This window comes from Dendrobates tinctorius, unplaced genomic scaffold (assembly GCF_039654945.1).
Source record: "Dendrobates tinctorius isolate UK_male_01 unplaced genomic scaffold, ASM3965494v1 ptg000310l, whole genome shotgun sequence".
Lineage (NCBI taxonomy): Eukaryota > Metazoa > Chordata > Amphibia > Anura > Dendrobatidae > Dendrobates > Dendrobates tinctorius.
In genome coordinates, this window is record NW_027361977.1 from 3,191,501 (window position 1) to 3,217,152 (window position 25,652).

Consider the following 25,652-nt stretch of genomic DNA (forward strand, 5'->3'; position numbering starts at 1 on the left):
AGGGTAACTGCGAGACAAAGTTACCAGGGGGCATAGACAGGGAGAATAGTCAAGACGTAGCCAATGAGTCGCACACAGAGATAGCTGAAAGGTACAAGAGGGGCGAGCAGAGAGTAGTCAGGTCACAGGCAATGAGTCATACACAGAGATAATAATGCAGTACAAGATCAACAGGCAAACTCACAACGGGAAACAGAGCCGGGTCAGAACCATATAAACAAGCTATAGCAACAAACAGGCACACGGGGGTCAGCACACTAGGCCAAAGGCAAAAGTATAACTGACAGGTATTGAAGCTTCCCAGGGGTTTAAGAAGCTCTCCCAGAACCAGAAAGAGGCCACAATCATTAACCCCAGGTGTGCAGGTCAAAACCTGCACCGTGCTCCAGACATTAACCCTAGGTGTGCAGCTCAAAAACCTGCACTGGGATCATGACACAAATGGGCGGTGTGGTGGTAAAACTTCAGCCTCTTTTTTGGAGAAAACGTCAGTATAGTCTTTTAGGTACTCCGGAATACCTTCCAGACCAATGGACGACACAGACACAGTAGCCAGACATTTTTCAGAACAATAGGGACCCCATTTAACAATGTCCCGAGATTCCCAATTAATCACAGGATTATGTAATTGTAACCAGGGGAACCCCAACACCAGTCCCGCAAGCAGGTTGTCCATAACAAAACATGAAATACATTCCTGGTGCAAGAAACTCACTTTAAAGAGAAACTCCTCTGTAAGAAGTATGACGTCATTCTTAGCCAGTGGTGTTTTGTCAATGGCAACAACATGGATAGGAGTCTCCAGCCTAACTGTCCCTAACTTACACCTGGACACCAAGTCAGAGTCAATGAAGTTCAACGATTATCCGCAATCCACGAAGGCAGAAGTGGATGTGGAGACACTCACACAACAAAGTTCCACTTGCAATAACATTTTTGAAAATGGAGAAAAAGGTACCTGAGAGCCTGGGTGACCTCCACGACAATCACCCAGGCTCAGTCGCTTGTTGGTCAGTGGACAGGAGGGACAATCCTTTTTCCAATGTCCAGAATCGTCACAGTGAAAACAGCATTTTCCCAAGTGCCGTTGTCTCCTTTCTTTCTCCTTGAGGTTGATGGTTCCCATTTCCATGGTTTCCAATGAAGGACTGGCTCCCCTTCCTTGGGAGAATAACGGTGTCTCAATCTGCATCACTCCCCTCGCCCGTAGCCTGCGATCCATTCGGACGGCCTGTGTCATAGCCTCCTCCAGGCAATCAGGCGGAGGATGGAGAGCCAAGGCATCTTTCAGATGTTCAGACAGGCCTCTACGGAACAAACCCTGGAGGACGGCATCATTCCAGCAGACCTCAGCAGCCCAGCGTCTGAACTCTGAGCAAAACCACTCAGCTGAGTGCTTCCCCTGGCACACACTCATCACCATGTCCTCAGCCATATGCCTCCGATCAGGCTCATCATAAATATGCCCCAGGGCCTCAAAAAATGCATCCACAGTCATACGCTCAGGGGCAGTGGTCAGAAGGGAGAAAGCCCAAGCCTGGGTAGCTCCCCTTAACAGAGACATAATGACCCCCACTCTCTGACTTTCATCCCCAGAAGAGTGTGGTCTCAATGAAAAAAAAAGAGCTTACAGCCCTCCTTGAAAACTCTGAATTCCTTTTTATCTCCAGAAAACTCCAGGTAACTTAACCGGAGACTCAGGGGAAACTAATGTAACATCCCGAGCCCCCGATGATAAAACCCCCTGCACAGTGTCATCGATCAGCTGCTGAGACTGAGCCAGGACTCGTTCCCCAAGGATTTTCTGAGACATCTGAGTCAGGTGCTTTACCTGCTCAGAAAGAGCGTGCATAGGATCCATCACATACACAGGAGAAGGGGAGAGGTGAAAAAAATGGTAACGGTCAGTTATAATGTCAGGACCCTGTCAGCGTCGGCAAACTGCCACGCAGAGCAGGGTGACTTACCCACACTATGGGAGAGCACTGGGTCCAATACTGTAGTGAACGTTCTGAGCATGGGACCTGCGACACTAAAGGTAGTATAGAGTACCAGGACCTACGATCATGTGACCACAGGGGGCGTGGCTTAGCGTCCTGCTGCAGTAGATGACTGTAGGATTCTATTACAGGAATCCTGGAGTGAAGATTAGGGGAACTCAGGTCAGACAAGCGGGGGGTCATACACAGAGAGGGCAGAGATACCGGAGGAGCAAGCAGAGAATAGTCAGAATGGAAGCAATGAGTCATACACAGAGATAGCAACGCGGTACAAGGGAGGCAGTCAGAGAGTAGTCAGGTCCAAGGCAAAAGAGTCATGCACGGGAATAGCAGAGCAGCACAAAAGGAACAGGCAGAACTCGTAACAGGGACAGAACCGGGTCAAAACCAAACAAGCATAAAGTATCACAGTCACAAGGCACACGCACGCACAAGGTCAACTAACTCAGCCGAGGGCAGGAGTATAACTGACACCGGACCTAGTTTGAGTGAGCATTAAATAGCTGCCCTCTGCCAGAGAGAGGCAAAAACAATTAACCCCTGTCTGACCAGGATGGGCCAAAGAGAAACCTCATCCTGGATCATGACAGGAGCATCTTATGGGGCATAGTCTATGGAGCATTTTATGGGGGCATAGTCTATGGAGTATCTTATGGGGCATAATCTATGGAGCATCTTATGGGGGCAGCATATTGGGGCATAATGTATGGAGCATCTTATGGTGCATAGTCTATGGAGCATCTTATGGGGACATATTCTATGGAGCATCTTATGGGGGCAGCATATGGGGGCATAATCTATGGAGCATCATATGGGGCATAACCTACGGATTATTTTATGGGAGCAGCATATGGGGGGCATAATCTATGGAGCATCTTATGGGGGCAGCATATGGGTGCATAATCTATGGAGCATTTTATGGGGGCAGCATATGGGGCATAATCTAAGGAGCATCTTATGGGAAAGTATATGGGGGGCATAATCTATGGAGCATTTTATGGGGGCATAATCTATGGAGCAGCATATAGTGGCATAATCTAAGGGGCATTTTATGGGGGCATAATCTATGGAGCATCTTATGGGGCATAGTCTATGGAGCATTTTATGGGGGCATAGTCTATGGAGTATCTTATGGGGCATAATCTATGGAGCATTTTATGGGGGCATAATCTATGGAGCATCTTATGGAGAAGCATATGGGGCATATTATTCTATGGAGCATCTTATGGGGCCATTATTAACCTTTGTGCAGCATTACATGGAGTGTATTTTGTATGGAGCAGCTTATGGGGCCATCATAAACTGTATGGAGCATTATATGGGGCTCCTGATTCAATATGGATATTCAAAAACATTTAACCTACTGATGTCTCAATTAACTTTACTTTTATTGGTATCTATTTTTATTTTTGAAATTTACCAGTAGCTGCTGCATTTTCCCCCCTAGGCTTATACTCAAGTCAACAAGTTTTCCCATTTTTTTGTGGCAAAATTAAGGGGGTCGGCTTATACTTGGGTCAGATTATACACGAGTATATACGGTAGTAAAACGGACCAGGATGTGGGGGAACATCAGATCGTTGCCCCCATAAAAATTGAGTGAGGCTTTATTTTCTAAATGATGCTACCTTAAGTATCCAATTAGCTGGCGTTCCTTTGCTTTATTTACCGTCTGCTTATTGAAGATAGGAATGAAAATGATGGAAAAAAAAACTTTTTACTAAGGGGTACACATTAAAAGTATGTGCATGCTTGACTCTCAGGGGCTTCTCTTCAACTTCTATGTTGATAAAGTAAATGAAAAGTATTTTTTTCTCATTTTTTCACTCATGTTTAGGTTTTGTGTTATCTAAAAATGATCGTTTGCAAAAGTAACATTAATTTGTGTACTTGAAATGTATAACCAGGGAAGATTAAAATGTAAACAATGTAAATTCAAATTTCACTCTGTGAGGAACTGATTTAAGGCTAGCGAGACCGCTGAAGCATCACCGATTTTGTGACGCAACAGCAACCTCGCCAGCGATCTCGCTACGTGTGACAATTAGCAGCGACTGGGCCCCCGCTGCGATGTTGCTGATCGTGCTTGAATGTCCTGGGCCATTTTTTGATCACTGGTGTCCCGCTGGCCAGAGCGCATCGCTGTGTTTGACACCAACGAGCGACCTCGTTAGCGACTCAGAAATCATGGACGCAGGCGGGAGTCATCAGAATCGCTGCTGTGTGACAAGGTCCTAACGACCGCAGAGGTCGTTATACGGATTGCTGGATCGTTGCTGTGTCGATGGGTAAATCTGACTATTTGACAGCTTACTAGCGACCATTTATCGATGCAACAGTGATCCTTACCAGGTCGTATCGCTGTCGGGATCGCTGGTGCATCGCTAAGTGTAACGGTACCCTTACAGTTTATTAGGGAATTGCATAACTAAAACAATAAATAAGTTATTGTCCTGCAATTGTAAAATCTATTTAAGTTTATTGTTGTGCATACAGAAGAAAGGAATTTGGTGCCTTCAATAAGACAAAATGGAGTTACAATAAAAAAATTACCCTTCAACTTTTTAACCCCTTCATGACAGGAGGTATTTTCGGTTTTGCGTTTTCGTTTTTTGCTCCCCTTCTTCACAGAAACATAACTTTTTCATTTTTCCGTCAATATGGCCATATAAGGGCTTGTTTTATGTTCAATCTATTTTATTAAATATTTTACAAACAAAGAATATATTATATAAAAACTGATAATATATAGAATCATAAAAAATATCTAGTATTCAAAAATGAGAATACAACCTTTTAACAGTAAGTCAAAAATACCATGGTAGAGAATAACAGTAACCATATGGCGAACGCCAACAAGGTATTCAAGAGAGGAAGTATCCTCTATATTATGCGGAGGAAAGACATAGGATTAAAAAAGAGGGAAAGACAAGGGAAGAGGGGAAAAAAGGGTTATGGATAAAGAGGTCTTTTTGCTTTGATTACTGCTTTGCAAACTCTTGGCATTCTCTTGATAAGCTTCAAGAGGCAGTCACCAGAAATGGTTTTCACTTCACAGGTGTGCCCTGTCAGGTTTAATAAGTGGAATTTCTTGCCTTATAAATGGGGTTGGGACTATCAGTTGTGTTGTGCAGAAGTCTGGTGGATACACAGCTGATAGTCTTACTGAATAGACTGTTAGAATTTTTATTATGGCAAGAAAAAGCAGCTAAGAAAAACAAGTGGCCATCATTACTTTAAGAAATGAAGGTTAGTCCGAAAAATTGGGATAACTTTGAAAGTGTCCCCAAGTGCAGTGGCAAAAACCATCAAGCGCTACAAAGAAACTGGCTCACATGAGGACCGCCCCAAGAAAGGAAGACCAAGAGTCACCTCTGCTGCGGAGGATAAGTTCATCCGAGACACCAGCCTCAGAAATCACAGGTTAACAGCAGCTCAGATTAGAGACCAGCTCAATGCCACACAGAGTTCCAGCAGCAGACACATCTCTACAACAACTGTTAAGAGAAGACTTTGTGCAGCAGGCCTTCATGGTAAAATAGCTGCTAGGAAACCACTGCTAAGGACAGGCAACAAGCAGAAAAGACTTGCTTTGGTCTGATGAGTCCAAATTTGAGATCTTTGGTTCCAACCACCGTGTCTTGTGCGACGCAGAAAAGGTGAACGGATGGACTCTACATGCCTGGTTCCCACCGTGAAGCATGGAGGAGGAGGTGTGATGGTGTGGGGGTGCTTTGCTGGTGACACTGTTTTGGATTTATTCAAAATTGAAGGCATACTTAACCAGCATGGCTACCACAGCATCTTGCAACAGCATGCTATTCCATCCGGTTTGCATTTAGTTGGACCATCATTTATTTTTCAACAAGACAATGACCCCAAACACACCTCCAGGCTGTGTAAGGGCTATTTGACCAAGAAAGAGAGTGATGGTGTGCTACACCAGATGACCTGGCCTCCACAGTCATCAGACCTGAACCCAATCGAGATGGAGCTGGACCGCAGAGTGAAGGCAAAAGGGCCAACAAGTGCTAAGCATCTCTGGGATTGAAAATGAAAAGGTAGGGCGCACTGCTCATATTAAGACACATATAAGATGGCGGGGGTGCAAATCCATGGTCACATGAAATAATGCTGAAGACTGAAGACAGAGCTTTTCCCTCTGTTACCTTGCTTGTACTGACGCCATGGTATGGATCCTTCACATGCATTTTATCATATTTTGATCCACATGTGATCCTTTGCACCTTGCAATTGGATGGCTTTATCACTCTATGCACTGGTGTGCTATGAGTATCCTTATTTGGGACACCATCTTTTGTTGCCCTCCTTGTGTGACTTTTGACGTTCATAGTCTCCACGTGGCATGTGGAATTATGTTATTTTGGGTCATATGGTTGCACAATTAGTGCTTTGATTCGGGATAGGCTCCATTTTTGTCCTTGTCCCATGCATTGTTAATTCTCCAAGGGAGTACTTCATGTGGTTATTGTGACAGACATATTGCCTATTGCGATATCCTACCTAAAGGTGTTTTTTATTCATGAGTCTATATTAAGGGGTGATTGTATCAGTATTACATTTTTTGTTCATGGTATAGTGACATGACCACATGTATCTTTGTGTATACACCTGATAGTGGATACTCTCCCCATTTATCAATTCATGTACATTGACATATTTATGTTATATGTATGAGACGCTATCTATATTTTTTGCACGGATCAGGGTTAATAGTGGGAAGATGATTGTTCTTGTTTTTACTTGTTTTTAAATTGATATTGTTGTTAATAAAAGCTTTTTTCCTTGTATTACATATATTGGTGGTGTGCATTTCTCCTTCTGGTCCTGCTTTTTCTCTTCAGTCTTAAGCATCTCTAGGAACTCCTTCAAGACTGTTGGAAGACCATTTCCGGTGACTACCTCTTAGAGCTCATCAAGAGAATGCCAAGAGTGTGCAAAGCAGTAATCAAAGCAAAAGGTGACTTCTTTGAAGAACCTAGAATATAAGACATATTTTCAGTTTTTTCACACTTTTTTGTTAATTATATAATTCCACATGTGTTAATTCACAGTTTTGATGCCTTCAGAGTGAATGTGCTTGCTATCAATGGTATGTCCCTTGGCTGCAATACCTTCAGCACCCTTCTTTCCTGAACCCCCAATCACTCCTGTATCTGTTTGCTATCAATGGTCCTGTCCTTTTGTTTTTTTTTTCTTTCTCTCTTCCTTCCTGACTTCTAATTAATCCCCTCTTGTGTGTGCAAGCAGTGTCCCTGCTGCTCCTCCCTCCTGATCACACCTGGGCCTGTTTGATGTGCATTTGCGCTGTTATAAATTCTTAGAGATTGGTCTGCCTAGACCCTGGTCTGCCATTGCAAGAATGCCATTATAAGGATAATAATTGAAATATGCCAGAAATGAGCCAGAAGTGACCAGAAGGTATGCCAAAACTCTGCTTAAATACACCAAATTTCTTTCTGTCAGCTCCACACTTACACTTACCATGCTGAAATATGCTCTAATGGTTTTGCCTCCAGTACTCCTGACTCTCCTTCGCTATCCACAGACCCCAGCACCCTCTAACCAAGTTATAATCTCTCCTTCCCTCTTGCCCCCACCTGACCTCCTCTGCTGACCAGCTCCTCAACTTCAGATCTCTCCTAACAACACACAATACACATCTCCCACTCTCCTCCTCCCACCTGCTCTGCCTCTCTCTGCTTCTCCTCACTGCTGGCGACATATCTCCCAACCCTGGACCTCCACAGCTCATACCTCCCATTGTTACCCCCCCTTCTATCACTCTCAATCCAAAAAAACACCCGAAATCTTTCCAACCTCAAATCTGTGCCTTTGACGCCCACCACCCTACTCCCTCTCTCTGGATCACTCTGGAATGCCCGCTCCGTCTGCAATAAACTCCATGTGATTCACGACCTCTTTACCTCTCGCAATTTTTCCATCCTTGGCCTCACGGAAACATGGCTGACACCCTCCGACACTGCCTCCCCTGCTGCGCTATGCTATGGCGGCCTCCACTTCACCCACACTCCTCGCCCTGGCAATATACATGGTGGAGGAGTGGGCCTTCTCCTTTCTTCCAACTACACCTTCAACCCAATCCCACCTCTTCCTTCCCTTGGCCTCCCCTCTTTTGAAGTCCACTCTGTCCGCATCTACTCTCCCTCCAACCTCCAAGTAGCTGTCATATACCGACCTCCTGGCCCTACCACTGCCTTTATTGACCAATTCTCCACCTGGCTCCTTCACTTTCTCTCTGCTGACATTCCCACCATCATCATGGGTGACTTCAACATCACCATTGACACCCACCAGTCAGCAGCTTCCAAACTCCTGTCCTTTACTTCTTCCTTTGGACTTACTCAATGGAATTCCTCAGCCACCCACACAGACGGACACACATCAGACCTGGTCTTCACCTGTCTCTGCTCCCTATCTAACTTCACAACCTCCCCTCTCCCTCTATCTGACCACCATCTACTCACTTTCTCATCCCTGTCCTCCTCACCTGTCACCCATGTCCAGCAACACATGCACTCCCGCAGAAACCTTGCACATCTAGACACTCACACACTCACTGTCCTCCATATCCTCACTCCATGACACAGACACTGCCACTAGTTTCTACAATGCCACTCTTGCATCAGCCATCGACTCGGTCGCCCCTGTCATGCATAACAGAGTGCGACAAATCAATAGACAACCCTGGCACAATAACACTACTAAAAAGCTTCAGCAAGTATCCAGAACAGCGCTGGAAGAAAACGCATTTCCAAGACGACTTCACTGCACTCAAACAAGCAACACTTGCATTCAAATCAGCTCTCACCTCTGCTAAACAGGCCTACTTTACATCCCTTGTATCTTCCTTATCCCACAACCCTAAACAGTTGTTCATTACTTTTAACTCCCTCCTCCGCCCACCACTGCCCCCTCCAACTTCCCTAATCTCTGCTCAGGACTTTGCCATGCACTTCAAAAACAAGATAGACCAAACATGGCAAGTCTTTATTATTCAACCAGCACAACCCCTTTGTATACCAGACCAATGCCCAAACCCCATAACCTCTTAATCCAACATCACTGAAGGGGAGCTTGCTCATCTTCTCTCCAAATCACACCTCACCACTTGTGCACTTGACCCCATCCCATCCCACCTCCTCCCCAACCTTGCCACCACTCTTATCCCATCTCTAACCCACCTCTTCAACCTATCACTAACTTCCGGTACCTACCCTTCTGTTTTCAAACATGGTACAATCACGCCTATCCTCAAAAAGCCAACCCTCGACCCAACCGCTATGTCCAGCTATCACCCAATATCACTGCTTTCATTTGCTTCCAAACTCCTGGAGCAGAACACCCACGCTGAACTTTCCTCCCATCTCTCATCTAACCTGCTCTTTGATAATCTACAATCTGGTTTCTGCCCCCATCACTCCACTGAGACAGCCCTGACCAAAATTACTAATGACCTACTTACAGCCAAAGCGAACTGACAATACTCTATACTCCTCCTTCTAGACCTGTCCTCTGCCTTCAACACAGTTGACCACTGCCTCCTAATACAGATCCTCTCTTCCTTTGGCATCAAAGACCTTGCCCTATCCTGGATCTCCTCATACCTCTCCAACCGCACATTCAGCGTCTCCCATTCCCACACTAACTCCTCATCCCACCCTCTCTCTGCTGGAGTCCCCCAAGGCTCTGTTCTATGACCCCTACTCTTCTCAATCTATACACGTGGCCTGGGGCAACTCAAAGTCCCACGGATTCCAGTACCACCTTTATGCCGATGATACCCAGATCTACCTCTCTGCTCTACAAAATCCCGGAGTGTCTATCAGTCATATCCTCCTTCTTCTCCTTCCGCTTCCTCAAAGTGAATGTGGACAAATCTGAACTGATCATCTTTCTCCCATTTCACACATCTTCCTTACCTGACCTATCTATAACAATTGATGACATCACGCTTTGCCCCGTACCGGAGGTCCGCTGCCTCGGAGTAACCCTTGACTCTGCCCTGTCCTTCAAACCGCACAACCGAGCACTCTCCACTTCCTGCCGCCTCCAGCTCAAAAATATTTCCTGAATCGTCCCTTCATCAACCCTCACTCTACTAAAATGCTTGTGCATGCCCTCATCATCTCCCGTATCGACTACTGCAACATCCTTTTCTGTGGCCTCCCTGCTAACAGCCTCGCACCTCTGCAGTCCATCCTTAACTCTGCTGCCCAACTAATTCATCTCTCTCCTCACTACTCCTCCGCTTCTCCCCTCTGCAAATCTCTTCACTGGCTCCCACTCCCTCAGCGTATCCAATTCAAATTACTAATACTGACCTACAAAGCCATCTATAACCTGTCTCCTCCATATATCTCTGAATTAATCTCCCGATATCTTACCTCACGTAATCTTTGATCCTCACAAGACCTCCTTCTCTCCTCCACATTTATTCGCTTGTCACCCTAACTGCCTCCAAAACTTCTCCCGAATAGCCCCATCCTCTGGAATTCTTTGCCCCAACACGTCCGGCTATCAACCAAACTCGGATCCTTCAGACGGAACCTCAAAACCCATCTCTTCAGGAAAGCTTACAGCCTGCAATGAGCCCGTTGTTAGCGTGGGTGGTCAGGAGCCGGAATCTCCAGGAGTGGAACCTCTGGACCGTGGCACCGAGGGGCCCCGGCGAGCTGCCAGGTGGAACCGACCCCTATACAGGCACCGTTAGGAGCAGGCCCAGGGGTTCAAGTACCACGGTAGCCGGTACCGAGAGGGGCGGCTCAGGATGGACTGGAGTAGGAGTGCGGGACTGAAGTGTAGACTGTGAGGCTGGAACATGGAGAGATGGCTGGAGCGGAACACAGGAGACAGGACTGGAGTAGGACTGTAGGATTGTGGATAGCTGGATGGAGCAGGAACACCGGAGGCAGGACTGGAGTGGAACAGGAACAGGACTGAAGTAGGACTGTAGGAGTGTGGATATCTGGATGGAGCAGGAACACCGGAGGCAGGACTGGAGTAGGATGGAACAGGAACACAAGAACAGGACTGGAGTAGGACGAAACAGGATCACTGGATTACAGCAGGAGCAGGAGGGAACAGGAACACTGGAGCAGGAATGGAATAGGATGGAACAGGAACACTGGAGCAGGACTGGAGTAGGACGGAACAGGAACACTGGAGCAGGACTGGAGTAGGACGGAACAGGAACACTGGAGGACAGGAGCAGGACGGAGAATACTGCAGGGAACACGGATGACAGGGCTGCGAGGCTGCTGCAGGAAACACCGAGGACGGAACTGAGAGGCTGCAGAGCGCACAGGAGGAAGCAGGGCCCAGTGTGCAAGGTAACACAACGATCAAGCGCCTCCCTCAGAGGGAAGCGGCCTGATATGGCCCCGTCTGGTCTGCCATTGGTCCGAGGGTGCTTCCGGGTCAGGGCACAGCCGAAGCACAAGAAGCAGAAGGGAGGCACGGCTGCGGCCTATGGCGCATGCGCATTGCATGCAGAGACGGCGTCGGCAGCGAGCCGGTCAGAGGTGGCCGTCGGGCGGCGAGGGGCTGCGGCGTGGGAGCGGAGGCCGGGTGAGTATGTCGGAGCGGCGTGACAGTACCCCTTCCCCTAAGCCGCCCTCCCCGGAGATTAGCAAGAAATCTCTTGAGGATACGGGGAGCATTGATATTCTCCCGTGGTTCCCAGGATCTCTCCTTAGGACCAAAGCCCTTCCAATCAACAAGAAAGAATGTCCTACCTCTAACCCTCTTCATAGCGAGAATGTCCTGCACCTCAAAGACATCATCGGCATCCACCGGCTAAGGACAAGGAACAGGCAAGGAATGGAAGCGATTCAGCACCACAGGCTTCAGAAGAGAGACGTGGAAGGTGTCCGGGACCCGGAGCGAAGCAAGCAACCTCAATTTGTAGGAGACCTCGTTGATACGTCCAAGAATTTCAAACGGACCGATGTAGCGTGGTCCCAACTTGTAGGAGGGCAGTTTCAACTGGATAAATTTGGAGGAGAGCCAGACTTTGTCTCCGACACGATAGGGTGGAGGATCCAATCTCTTTTTGTCAGCAAAATTCTTCATCTGATCAGCGGACCTCTTGAGTGACATGTTGGTCTCGGTCCAAATCTTGGAAAATTCAGAGGACAAGGAGTTGGCCGCAGGTACCTCGGAGGCAGGGGTTATCGGAAGGGGAATACCAGGATGTCTGCCAAAAACAATGAAGAACGGAGACTTGGCCGAGGACTCGCCAGCATGGTTGTTATAAGCGAACTCTGCCCAGGGGAGTAAGTCAACCCAATCGTTCTGGTGGGTGTTGGAGAAATGACGTAGGTACCCAGTCAATGTCTGGTTGGTACGCTTTATCTGTCCGTTGGACTGTGGATGGTAGGCCGAGGAGAAGTAGAGGGAAATGTTCATGAGCTTACAAAGTGATCGCCAGAACTTGGAGGTAAACTGAACCCCTCGGTCAGACACAATGCGTTGAGGTAGTCCATGGAGTCTGAAGATTTGGTGAATGAAAACTTTGGCCAGTTCTGGCACCGAGGGAAGACCGGGCAGAGAGACAAAGTGGGTCATCTTGGAAAAACGATCCACCACCACCAAAATGACTGTGCAGCCCGAAGAGCAGGGTAGGTCGGTGATGAAATCCATGGCGATGTTTTCCCAAGGAATCACAGGGACGGGCAACGGAAGCAACAAGCCGGACGGAGGTCTTCTTGTTTTTTGCAGAAGATGGACAAGAAGCCACAAAATCGAGTACATCTTGGTGAAGCGTGGGCCACCAGTAGTGACGCGTGATAAGGTCAAGGGTCGTCTTAGTTCCGGCATGGCCGGCCAGTTTGGAGGAGTGCCCCCATAGGAGGACTTTTCGCTTGAGGTTCTCAGGCACAAGCATCTTGCCTGGAGGAAGAGCAAGCCAGTTCACTGGAGCCACTGTGATGATCCTAGTGGGATCAATGATATGTGGAAGGTTCCTCCATGGTTTCGTGTGGCTGGAAGACCCTGGACAGAGCGTCGGCTTTGGTATTCTTGTTGCCAGTACGGAAACGGAGCTTGAAGTCAAATCGGGCGAAAAATAAGGACCATCTGGCCTGACGAGGGTTGAGTAGAGACTCAACCCTCGTCAGATTTCCAAGGGCAGACTGGAGATAGGCCAGATTCGAGAAGATGACAAAGGGATGGACAGCTCCTTCCAGGAGGTGACGCCATTCCTCCAAGGCCAACTTGATGGCCAGGAGTTCCCGGTCGCCGATCGAGTAGTTACATTCAGATGGAGAAAAGGCCTTCGAGAAGAAGCCACAAAGGTGCAGGCGACCGGAGGCGGATCTCTGGGACAATACTGCCGCGGTGCCTGTCGAGAAAGCGTCCACCTCGAGTACAAATGGTCGATTGCTCTGAGGGTGATGCAGGACCGGAGCCGTGGAGAAAGCCCGTTTTAGGGTCAGAAAGGCCTCCTCCGCTTCAAGAGTCCAATCCTTGGGAGTAGTCCCCTTACGGGTGAGAGCAGAAATAGGTCTTGTTATTGCGGAAAAATGGGAGATAAATTGCCAGTAATAATTGGCGAAACCGAGAAAGCGTTGTATCGCCCTTACTCCATTTGAGAATGGCAGACAACTTCTCGGGGTCCATCCTTAGTCCAGCGTCGGAGATAATGTATCCCAGAAACGGCAGAGAGGTCTGTTCAAAAAGACATTTCTCTATCTTCGCATACAGGCGATTCTCCCGAAGATGCTGTAACACCAAGCGGACACTCTTTCTGTGGGAGGAGAGGTCCAGCGAGAAAACGAGGATGTCGTCCAAGTACACGACCACACAGGAGTACAAGAGATCCCGGAAGATCTCGTTGATGAACGCTTGAAACACCAAAGATCATTGCAGAGACCGAAGGGCATGACCAGGTACTCGTAATGGCCATCTCGAGTGTGGAAAGCGGTCTTCCACTCGTCACCTGCTCGGATACGGACCAGATTATAGGCTCAGGCTCTGAGGTCCAGGTTGGAGAAGACCCGAGCCCCTCTGAGACGGTCAAACAGCTCCGGAACGAGTGGAAGAGAGTACCTGTTCTTGATGGTAATTTCATTCAAGCCCCTATAGTTAATGCACGGCCGTAGAGTTCCGTCCTTCTTTTTGACGAAGAAAAACCTGGCTCCCGCGGGGCACGAGGATTTCTGTATAAAGCCTTTGGCGAGATTCTCTCGGACGTACTCGGACATGGCGCTGGTCTCTGCGGGAGACAGGGGGTAGATTCTGCCCCTAGGGGTGGTTGAACCGGGATCGAGTTTAATTGGGCAGTCAAACGGCTGGTGTGGAGGAAGGACCTCCACTTCCTTATTATCAAAGACATCGGCGTAGGAACTGTAGGCTGGAGGAAGACCCGGAAGGTCTGGTGGTGACGGAGGAGATACCGCCAGGCGGACGGGAATCAGACAGCGAGCTTGGCATGGGTGCCCACCAGCGGAGAATCTCCCCAGAAGACCAATCGAGAACAGGCTGATGAGTCCTTAACCATGGAAGACCGAGTAGAATGGCGTGGGAGAGCTTAGGCAAAACGTAAAAGGCTATCTTCTCTCGATGTAAGGCTCCGACTTGCAACTCCACTTCTTCAGTGACCAAGGTGACGGTCACCTGTAGCGGTTTGCCATCCACTGCGGCAATCTGAATAGGGTTAGATAGAGTAACCACAGGAATTTGGTATTTGTCCACCTCTTCAGGCTGAATGAAGTTACCTGCTGAGCCCGAATCCACGTAGGCCACCTCGGACCCACGTCTCTCCCCTGAAACCAAAAGAACAGAAGTCGTAAGCAGTTGAAAGGGATCATAATCACCTAGGGAGGCCTCGCTTACCTGACCTAGGTAAAGTAGTTTCCCTCTCTCTTAGGACAGGTGCGGATATAGTGTAAAGAATCACCGCAATAGAGGCTCAGACCTTGTGCCCGCCTCTCTCTCTGACGCAACTCGGCCAACTTGAGGTGATCTATCTGCATGAATTCGACCGAGGAGGGAGGAGAGGACCCGGCCGAACGGGGGCTGGCAGAATGGGTGAAAAGGGGAACTGGCCTGGTTGACCTCCTGTCTCTCGCTGACTCCCGAGCACGCTCCTGGAAGCGTAGGTCAATGCGGGTAGTCAGCGAGACAAGATCCTCTAAGGTGGACGGGGTATCTCGACCTGCGAGTTCATCTTTTATTCTGCCTGAAACACCGCACCAGAATGCCCCTACCAAAGCCGCGTTATTCCAGCCGAGTTTGGAGGAGATAGCGCGAAAGCGAATAGCGTACTGTCCGACCGTGAGAGAACCCTGATGTAAGTTAAAGAGTGACTCAGTGAGAGAGGCTAACCGGCCCGGCTCATCGAAGACCCTGCGAAAAGTATCCAGGAAAACTGGGAGACTCGAGACTACCGGGTCGTCATGTTCCCAGAGGGGATTCAACCAACACAGGGCCTCCCCCTCCAGATGGGACATAATAAAGGCTACTTTGGCCCGGTCAGAGGGATATTGCTGTGGCAACCATTTCAAAGTGGAGGCTACACTGATTTAAGAACCCCCTACAGAGCTTGGGATCCCCGGTGAAGCGAGGCAGTTTGGCGAGGCGTTGGGAGAGCTGTAGACGCGGGGGGGAGGAGTGGGGGCTGCGATGGCAGCCTGGAGGGCCGACAAGCGACTGTCAAAGGAGGCCATGTAAGACAAAATGTGGGCTTGAGTATCTTGTTGCTGACCCAGCTCCTGTTGGAGACTGGCCAGTTGAGTGGCATTTCCAGGATTGGCCACCTGCAAGGCCGACAAACGTGTGTCCATAGACTTCATGACCGACATAATGCGTCCCTGATTCTCCTGCAGGAAGAGCAACTCTTTCTGGGTAGCAGTAGTACCAGCGGAGTCCATGGCCTGATCGTACTGTTAGCGTGGGTGGTCAGGAGCCGGAATCTCCAGGAGTGGACCCTCTGGACCGTGGCACCGAGGGGCCCCGGACGAGCTGCCAGGTGGAACAGGAACTGTTAGGAGCAGGCCAAGGGGTTCGCAGCCGGTACCGAGAGGGGAGGCTCAGGATGGACTGGAGTAGGAGTGCAGGACTGAAGAGAAGACTGTGCGGCTGGAACGTGGAGAGATGGCTGGAGCGGAACACAGGAGACAGGACTGGAGAAGGACTGTAGGAGTGTGGATAGCTGGATGGAGCAGGAACACCGGAGGAAGGACTGGAGTAGGATGGAACAGGAACACAGGAACAGGACTGGAGTAGGACGGAACAGGAACGCTGGAGCACAGCAGGAGCAGGAGGGAACAGGAACACTGGAGCAGGACTGAAGTAGGACGGAACAGGAACACTGGAGCAGGACTGGAATAGGACAGAACAGGAACACTGGAGCAGGACAGGAGCAGGACAGAGAATACTGCAGGGAACACGGATGACAGGGCTGCGAGGCTGCTGCAGGAAACACCGAGGACGGAACAGAGAGGCTGCAGAGCGCACAGGAGGAAGCAGGGCCCAGTGTGCAAGGTAACACAACGATCAGGCGCCTCCCTCAGGGGGAAGCGGCCTGATATGGCCCCGTCTGGTCTGCCATTGGTCTGAGGGTGCTTCCAGGTCAGAGCACAGCCAGAGCACAAGAAGCAGAAGGGAGGCATGGCTGCGACCTATGGCGCATGCGCATTGCATGCAGAGACGGCGTCGGCCGCGAGCCTGTCAGAGGTGACCGCCGTGGCCGTCAGGCGGCGAGGGGCTGCGGCGTGGGAACGGAGGCCGGGTGAGTATGTCGGAGCGGCTTGACACCCGCTACCTCCTCACAACTACTGGAACTACCACCTCACCATCACTAGAGCTGCTGCAACCCCCCCAACCTACCACCATTCAACCCCCCAACCCCACCATCCTGTAGAATGTAAGCCCGAAAGGGCAGGGTCCTCTCTCCCCTCTATATCAGTCTGTGATTGTTAGTTTGTTTACTGTAAGTGATATCTGTAATTTGTATGTGACCCCTTCTCATGTACAGCACCATGGAATCAATGGCGCTATATAAATAAATATTAATAATAATAATCTACAATTTTCATAGTCATGAAAATAAAAAAAAACTCTTTGAATGAGAAGGTGTGTCCAAACTTTTGGTCTGTACTGTATATATAAATATATCTATATATATATATGTATATATATATATATATTGTATATATATAAAGTAAAAAAATAGGCAGCACTCAAATTAAATGTGAAAAAAGTGGATACTTCACTGATCCTCAAGTGGCAACGTTTCAACGGTGACCCGTCTTTATCAAGTCTTGATAAAGACGGGTCACCGTTGAAACGTTGCCACTTGAGGATCAGTAAAGTATCCACTTTTTTCCACATTTAATTTGAGTGCTGCCTATTTTTTTACTTTTGTTAATTTGGCTGTTTGGACACTGCTGAATAGGTTTTGCACCAACTATTTAATTTTGGTAGTGCTGCCCTGTTTTTGATATATATATATATATATATATATATATATATATATATATATATATATATATTAATGTGCAAATTCCTATGTAACTGAAGAAGTCAGTGGAACAAATTATGGAAATCAGGTGAGTCCTGAAATAAAATCCATCCACTTCAAATTCTTTTAAATGTATTGTTTGTTCCATTGCAGTCTGCAGACAGCTCCTTCATTCTACACAGATTGACCATTTCCTTATACCAGTCTAATATGTCAGGGGGGCTTGTAAGTTTCAAAACCACGGGATTACCATTCGTGCTGCTGTTAGACAAAACCGCAGAATATCTCTCTTCTGAGTCCCTATTGAAGAAGGTAAAATTGACAGAAGAGCCACTTGAAGGGACCTTGTTACACTGTTTCCCGTGATTCGTTGATAATAATAATAATTTTATTTCTATAGCGCCAACATATTCCGCAGCACTTTACATTATAGAGGGGACTTGTACAGACAATAGACCTTATAGCATAGCAATAAACACTTAGATCAAAACAGATACCAAGAGGAATGAAAGCCCTGCTCACAAGCTTAAAAACTATAAGGAAAAAGGGGAGACACGAAAAGTGGATGGTAACAATTGCTGTTATTGTTTTTATTGTTTGGACACCACGTTGATAATTTTCGAAAACCTTCTCCCAGAATGGCTTGATCTTAGAGCATTCCCAACAAATGTGAATCATCTCCAATAAACCCCTGAAACTGCTGGATATATTGCATGTAGTTTAGAAGGGTAATGATACCATCTCATAAGTATTTTATAGTTCTCTTGTGCAATCCCGACGCTAGCAAGTTTATGAGTGAAGAGAAACCCTCTTTCCCATCCCTCAGGAGACAAGCTTATCCCTAAGGCTATATATACCGTGTTCCTACAGCCCTTCTTTGACAGGTTGTAGAGGAGAAAGTGCAGGTTGGAGAGAAGAGCAAGTGACTGGCGAAGATGGATGTTGTCATTGGAAATATTTTGAAGAATTTGGCGGATTTTACAGCGGAGGCGAATCATTTGAGGGTGATTGTTCTGGAAAAGGAGAGAGCGAGACAGCAGCGCATCATGCATCGTAGACGACGTTTGTGGATCCACCCCATCACAGCCAAGAGAATGACGCGTGGGGTCTATTCTATACTCTGCATGGACCTTAGACGAAACCCGGAGAAATTTTTTGGATATCTTCCGATGAAAATGGAGAAATTTGATTACTTGGTGGAGCACATTGCACACCTCATAAGAAAATCGGACACTTATTGTCGCTTCTCTGTTTCACCCGCAGAGCGTCTGATGGTGACTTTAAGGTAAGCCACATTTATTGGATATGCTCGCATCAGAGCACACTTTCACTGCAATCTTGTTGGTGGTAGTTTGTATCTCCAAGTGTTATAGCTGACTTTTGGTAGGTAATGCTGTTATTTTTAACTAATTTATTGTTTTTTAATTCCCCACAGATTTCTTGCAACTGGAGAATCCCTTTCGTCACTGCATTTCCAGTACAGACTCAGGATTTCCACCATATCTGGAATAGTGAAGCACACATGCCATGCACTGTGGGACTCCTTAGTTGAATAGTTTTTACCAGAGCCCACAACAGAGAGGTCGATTGAAATTTCTGAAAAGTTTCTACAGATATGTCAGTTTCCGAACTGCTTGGGCGCTGTGGACGGGAAACATATCTGCATTGTAAAGCCAGCAGGATCGGGATCGGAATATTTCAATTACAAGAAATATTTTTCCATTGTCCTCATGGCCATCGCTGACGCGGAATACAAATTTATTGCTGTTGATATTGGGGCCTATGGCTGCTCCAATGACTCTCAAGTTTTCAAACTGTCTGCCATGGGGCGTAAACTGTATGGAAACACCTTCCAGTTCCCATCCCCTAGAGCGCTGCCGCAAACATCTGGTCCACCTATGCCTTTTGTCTGTGTAGGGGATGAAGCATTCCAGCTGTCAGAACACCTTTTGAAACCCTACTGTAGCAGAGGATTGACAAGAACAAAACGCATTTTTAATTACCGCCTAACAAGAGCAAGAAGAATGGTGGAATGCTCCTTTGGTATTCTGACATCCAAATGGCGTGTCCTATTGACTGCGATAAACCTCAAGACAGAAACTGTTGACGAGGTGCTCAAAGCTTGCGTGGTACTCCACAATTTTGTTATCTGCAAGGAACCCATTTCCATTGAGGACACCTCTGAAGAAACCACCTTGCAAGATTACCAGAACATTACCACTAGAAGTTCTGTGACGGTTTCAGTAATGAGGGACAATTTTGCACAATACTTTATGTCACCTCAAGGCAGAATACACTGGCAGGATGACAGAGTGTGAAAGATTTGTGCCCTTAACCAAACTTGTGTACCTTCTGTACCAACAGTATATACCTTTGCCAACCAAAGTTGGCTATCTTGTCATGGTTTAAATATTTTTACCTTTAGGCCACAGGTGTGTACCTGGTTGTGTTTTATGCAAAGTATTTCACCTTTTAACAAAAGTTGTGTACATTGTTAGGAAATCACCAACAAGATACACAACTTATTAGGTGAAATACTTTGCTTCAAACACAACCAGGAACACAACTGTGGCAAAAAGGTAAAATTTATTTACCCTTTACCCACAGTTATATACCTGGTTTTGAATACCTTTTTACCTTTTAAATACCCTGTATTTAACCATTTTTTTACCATATTTCACTGCAGAAATAAATGACAGACAACCAGTGTAAAACAATAATTAAACTTTTATTGAAAAATTTTTTTTTGGAGTAAACTGTTTTGAAATTTCAATAAACTTTTTTAATAAAGCTTTGAAACCATAAAATTGGTCATTTTTATTTCAATACACACATATTTATAAATTTGTGTAGCGTGGGGTGGAAATACTGCTGGAGGGGCTGCGGGACACTTCGACACTGGAAGTGTGGAGCGAGGACTGGGATCGTGGTGGGGAAGGAACAGTTAGAGGTGAAGGTGTGGAAAAAGCTAGAGAATGGGTGGCCATGTGGGAGGCAGAACAGGTGGTGGGTGGTGGAGTGGAGGGTTGGGCAGGGACCGTAGGAGCAGATGATGTGGATGGAAAGTGGTATGGGGAAGGAGTTTGGTACGGGGCAGGTTGTTGGAAGTGGGGAGATGGCTGGTACTGGGGAGGTTGCTGGTACTGGGGAGGTTGCTGGTACTGGGGAGGTGGCTGGTATGTAATAGGAGGGGGAGAAGGGACAGTGGCTGGAGGGGGAGCAGGTGGAGGAACTACTGTGGTGGGAGGAGGAGGTGGGGAGGTAACTTGCAGTAGAGCACCGTGGCACGAATGCATTACATGCATCTGCTGGCTAGGAGATGGCGTTTCCATGCGCTCCACAACAGACCTGAAAAAGGTGTGGTTTGGCGAAGATCTTGCTTCTGAATGCATGGTTTCCAGAAGTGTCTTTAACTCCAGAATGCTGGAGTTGAGCTGCTGAAAGCCTGCGGAGGTTTGCTCTGACAAGACTTTTAGACAGTTCTGGAAAGATGCATTCAGATGCAAGAACTCTGGCGCATAAGTCTTTTCCTGACCTCTCTGCCCAGTACCCGCAGGTGTACTATAGGTGACAGGTGCAGAAGGGTGGGGTAAAGGGAAAGCGATCTCCTCACCAGCAGCTCCATGTAATGTAGTCGGCCACGATGCTCCTGCGCTGGTGGATGGGACAGATGGGTCGAATGTGTGGGAAGGCTGGGAAGGTGCAGATGTACAGGGGCGGTCGAAGTGTCCCTCGGTGCCGGTCTCCCCAGGGATCGCCTCAGAAGGGTCCAACCATGCTGGCTCCCGAGTGCTGGTCACCGTGCTGTGGAATAAAGAGAAAAAAAAACAATTAATATAGTGACATGGCATGGCCCTGGCTGAAAAAAAAAATTGACATGTAAACATTTTTTTTTTTACATGTGGTGTGTAATATTTACCTTCTGGTGACCATTGTATCCCAGAGGAACGACAGGGCTCGTGCGTACTTGTACTTGCTCCTGCGTCCTCCAGATCCACTCGGGGCCCGCATCTCTTTATTGAACTCCTTCTTGAAACGATCGCTCACAGACCGCCACCGCTTCACAATTCTCTCCCCTGAAATGAGAAAGCACAAAGTGGTTAGTATACAACATCAGTGTTTCCCAAACTCCAGTCCTCGTGGTCCCCAGGGGTCATGTTTTCAGGATTTCCATAGTAAATAGAAATCCTGAACACATGATCCGTGGGGACCACGAGGACTGGAGTTCGGGAAACAGTGGTTTACATAGAATCATAGAATCGTAGAGTTGGAAGGGACCTCCTGGGCCATCTGGTCCAACCCCCTGCTCAAAGCAGGATTCGCTAAATCATCCCAGTCAGATGTCTGTCCAGCTCTGTTTGAAGACTTCCATTGAAGGAGAACTCACCACTTCTCGTGGCAGCTTGTTCCACTCATTGATCACTCTAACTGTCAAAAAGTTTTTTCTAACATCTAATCTGTGTCTCCTCCCATTCAGTTTCATCCCATTACTTCTAGTCTTTCCTTGTGCAAATGAGAATAAAGTTGATCCTTCTACAATGTGACAGCCCTTTAGATATTTGTAGACAGCTATTAAGTCTCCTCTCAGTCTTCGCTTTTGCAAACTAAACAATCCCAAATCCTGCAACCTTTCCTCATAAGACAGGGCTTGCAGACCGGTCACCATTCTGGTTGCTCTTTTCTGAACTTGCTCCAGTTTGTTGATGTCTTTTTTAAAATGTGGTGCCCAAAACTGGACACAATATTCCAGATGAGGTCTGACCAAAGAGGAGTAGAGGGAAATAATGACTTCACGTGATCTAGACTGTATGCTTCTGTTAATACATCATAGAATTGCATTTGCCTTTTTTGCTGCTGCATCACACTGTTGACTCATATTCAGTCTGTGATCTATTAGTATACCCAAATCTTTTTCACATGTGCTGTTGCTTAGGCCTATTCCTCCCATTCTGTATATGCTTTTTTCATTTTTATTGCCCAGATGTAGTATTTTTCCCTGTTAAAAACCATTCTATTAGTTGCTGCCCACTTCTCCAGTTTATTTATATCTTTTTGAATCCTCTCTCTCTCTTCTCTGGTATTAGCTATCCCTCCTAGCTTTGTGTCATCAGCAAATTTAATTAGTTTACCCTCAATTCCTTCATCTAAATCGTTGATAAAGATGTTGAACAATACAGGGCCCAGGACAGAGCCCTGTGGTACCCCACTTGAGACATTCTTCCAACTGGATGTGAAGCCATTTACGACCCCTCTTTGGGTCCGATCACTAAGCCAGTTATGAATCCACCTAACAGTTGCCTTGTCCATTCCATACTTAGTCATTTTTTCAATAAGGATTGTATGAGATACTTTGTCAAATGCTTTGCTGAAGTCAAGATATACTATATCTACAGCATTTCCTTGATCCACCCAATCAGTGATTCCGTCATAGAAGGAAATTAAGTTAGTCTGCCATGACTTATTAGTTACAAACCCATGCTGACTCTGTTTAATAACTTCATTCTTATCCAGGTACTGACATACATGTTGTTTAATAATTTGTTCAAAGATCTTTCCTGGTATAGAAGTCAGACTCACCGGCCTATAGTTGCCTGGGTCCACCTTCTTCCCCTTTTTGAAGATAGGAACATTTGCTCTTCTCCAGTCTTCTGGGACTTCTCCTGTTCTCCAAGAATTTTCAAAGATTATGGAGAGGGGTTCAAAAATTTCTTCTGCTATCTCCTTCAGTACTCTGGAGTATAATTCATCTGGACCTGGAAACTTGAATTCATTTAGGTTAGCTAAGTGTTTCCTCACTATCTTTCTGTTTATAGATATCCTGGATTCTTCCATTCCCTTAATAGGACAGTGAAGAACAGTTGATGTTACATTTCCTTTCTGAGAGAAAACAGATGCAAAATAGGAATTTAAAAGTTCGGCCTTCTCAACATCCTGTCTTACCATTTCATCATTTTCATCCTGCAAAAATCCTATAGCATCTTTGACTTTTCTTTTACTTTTGACATATCCCCAAAATCCTTTATTATTGCTTTTGACATCTCTTGCAAGTCTCAATTCATTGTCAGCTTTAGATAATCTGATTTGTGCCCTGCAGGTTCTGCAGACAGCATTATATTCTTCTTTAGATATGCCTCCCTCTTTCCATTTTATAAACATTTTTTCTTCCTTTTTAGCATGTGCTTAAGTTCTGTGTTCATCCATCCTGGCTTCCTTAAATGCTTCCTATTCTTCCATCTTTTTGGAATTGTTAACAATTGTGCTTTGAGAATTTCATTTTTCAAGATTTCCCATCCTTCCTGGACATTTTTGTCTTTAAGGATATCCAGCCATTGGATCCCTCCAATTCTCTTTCTGAATCCCTTAAAATCTGCCTTTCTGAAATCTAACCTTGACGTCTGAGTCTTCACAGGTCTTCCTCCTCTAGTTATCCAAAATTCTAAAAAAGCATGGTCGCTACCTCCTAGGGTCCCAGCCACTTTTACCTCCTCGACCATTTCCTCCTTGTTTATAAGGATTAGATCCAAGGTAGCAGTTCCCCTTGTTTTCTCCCCTACCTTTTGGAAGATAAAGTTGTCAGCAAGAGAGGATAAGAATTTCCTTGACCTGTTAGTTTTGCCTGAGAGAGATTCCCAACAAATGTCTGGATAGTTGAAATCTCCCATGACAACTATGTCATATTTTTTGGAGAACTTGGCCATTTGATGCATAAAGAGTTCATCCATATCTTCAGCTTGCACAGGCGGCCTGTAGTAAATGCCTACAATGGTGTCCTTTCCATTGTTCTGTCCTTGTATTCTTACCCAGTTTCCACAGAACTCCCAGTCTCTGAAGCTTCAATCTCTGTGCAGATATACGCGTTTCTAACATACAATGCGACACCTCCTCCTCGTTTATCAGGTCTGTTTCTTGAAAATAAGTTGTATCCTTCTAGTCTTGTATTCCAATCATGTGTGTCGTCCCACCAAGTTTCAGTGATTCCAATGACATCATATTTCTTTTCCTGTGTTAGTAGTTCCAATTCTCCTTGTTTGTTGCCCATGCTTTGTGCATTAGTATAGAAACATTTTAGTTTGTGATTGGTTTCTCTTTCTCCAATATTTTTATTAATTAGATTCTTTTGTCTTTGTTCTTTCTTTCCACTTCTAATAGCAGAGTTCTCAATAGCATTTGTCAGGTGTATGGCTTTTTCTAGTCTTTTGCTTCCCTTCCCATGTTGTTCTAGTTTAAAGCTCTCCTTACAAGTGTAGCAAGGCGACTTCCAAATACATGTTTTCCAGTCTTCGTAAGGTGCACCCCATCTCTAGGAAGTAGTCCATCGTAAAGGTAATTCACTCCGTGATCCATAAATCCAAATTGTTGCTGACGACACCATCGACGTAGCCAGTTGTTCACCTGCAGAATCTTATTCCACCTCCTTGTTCCATGGCCATCCACTGGGAGGATGGAAGAGAAGACCCCCTGCGCTCCCAGTTCTTTCACTTTCTTGCCTAAGTCTTCAAAGTCTCTGCAGATGGTTTCCAGGTCGTTTCTTGCGGTGTCATTTGTCCCCACATGTAGTAGCAGGAATGGGTAGTCATCTGTAGGTCTGAAGAGTCCTGATATTCTGTCAGACACATCTTTAATTTTTGCACCTGGAAGACAGCAGATTTCTCTTGAAGTTATATCCGGTCTGCAGATAGCGGCCTCTGTTCCTCTCAACAGGGAATCCCCCATGACCACCACTCTTCGTTTCTTCTTCACAACATTTTTCTTTCTCCATCCAGGAGGACTGTGAGGGCGTACAAGGTTGCTGTTTGTGGGCAAAGTCTTATCCTGATGTATTTCTTCATCGTTTTCCTGCGTGAGAGCCTGGTACTGGTTCCTGAGAAGTATGGGTGCTGACTGCCTCCTGATCCTCCTCCTTCTCTGGGTCACATGTCTCCATTCCTCTGTTTCTTCAGGTGCACTTCGAATTTCTTCTCTTTCTGTAACATGAAGAGATAATTCTGCTCTGTCTAAGAACTCTTCACCTTCCTTAATGATCTTCAACGTAGCTAACCTCTCTTCGAGATTTTGCAACTTTTCCTCCAACAGGGACACAAGCTTGCATTTGTGGCATGTGAAGTTTGGCTTTTCCACTGGTAAGTCTTTGAGCATGTAGCAAG

General features: G+C 46.5%; 1 protein-coding gene across 8 annotated transcripts in view; it reads right to left on the bottom strand.

The window, feature by feature from the left end:
* SERAC1 (serine active site containing 1) overlaps positions 1-25,652 on the bottom strand; it is a 1,540,408-nt gene that overhangs the window by 1,131,505 nt on the left and 383,251 nt on the right. The window lies entirely within an intron of this gene.